This window comes from Mus pahari, chromosome 2 (genome assembly GCF_900095145.1).
Source record: "Mus pahari chromosome 2, PAHARI_EIJ_v1.1, whole genome shotgun sequence".
NCBI lineage: Eukaryota > Metazoa > Chordata > Mammalia > Rodentia > Muridae > Mus > Mus pahari.
In genome coordinates this window covers 149,877,261-149,878,428 of record NC_034591.1, presented here as the reverse complement: position 1 = coordinate 149,878,428, position 1,168 = coordinate 149,877,261, and positions in this window count along the sequence as shown.

Sequence of the window (1,168 nt, the reverse complement as noted above, 5' to 3'; positions counted from 1 at the left end):
GATTTATTTATTTATTATATGTAAGTACACTGTAGCTGTCTTCAGACACTCCAGAAGAGGGCATCAGATCTTGTTAGAGATGGTTGTGAGCCACCATGTGGTTGCTGGGATTTGAACTCTGGACCTTCAGAAGAGCAGTCGGGTGCTCTTACCCACTGAGCCATCTCACCAGCCCCCCCCTTTCTTTTTTAAATCCAAATGTCTTACATTTAGTGTTTGAGTGTATAGACACTACAGCCCACATGTAGAGGCCAGAGGACAATCTTTAAGAGTAGGTTGTCCGATGTTGGGTCCTCCCTCTAAGCATTGTTTTGTGCCTCTTGCAGAGACACTAAGAGTCGCTCCCCGGATCTGGACAGCATCCTCAGGCCGCCCACTGTCAACACCCACTCGTCGCCAGGACCGCCCACCTGGGGGGTTTTGTTCTGGCAGATCTCATGAATAATGCACTGTCAGTCCCCTTCCACTGTGTTCATCCAGGGGATCAAATTCAGGTCATCTGTGCTTGGTGGCAAATGCATATACTCACTTAGTAGTCTTGGCAGCCCTACAACCTTTTAATTGTCTTTCTGTGTTTCCTGTTGTTATCCATTGCCAGGGTATTTGTTTGAGACAATGTTTTGCTGTACTCCTTAGGCTGGCTTTGAACACCTGAAGCTCCTAAGCCTCCCAGAAACTAGCTTTGAAGATGCAGGTCAGACTTTTATCTCTTGAAGAAAAAAAAAATTGTTAGCTGCATGCATTTATATGCACCATATGCAGTTCCCACACTGGCCAGAAAAGGGTATTGGATGCCCTGGAGTTGGAGTTCTAAGAGTTTATGAGCTGCCATGTGGGCAGTAGGAATTGGACTCCAGTTGTCTTTAAGAGCAGCAACTGCTTTTCACCACTGAGCCATATCTGCAGCCCTGATGGACTCTACATCTAACTCCCATACAGACTTCCCATTAGAGACATATTATAATGTTCAATACAATCCTTTAGGGTGGCTATGGTGGTATACCTCTGTAGTCCCAGCCCTTGGGAGAATGAGACAGGAGGATTCCAAATTTGAAGCCATTCTCCATTACATAGCAAGACCCTCTCTCAAAAACCAACCAACCAACCACTACAATCGGTAGCGATAGCTTCTTTGATGATAGCTGTCAGGTTTTTTTTTCTTTTTTTT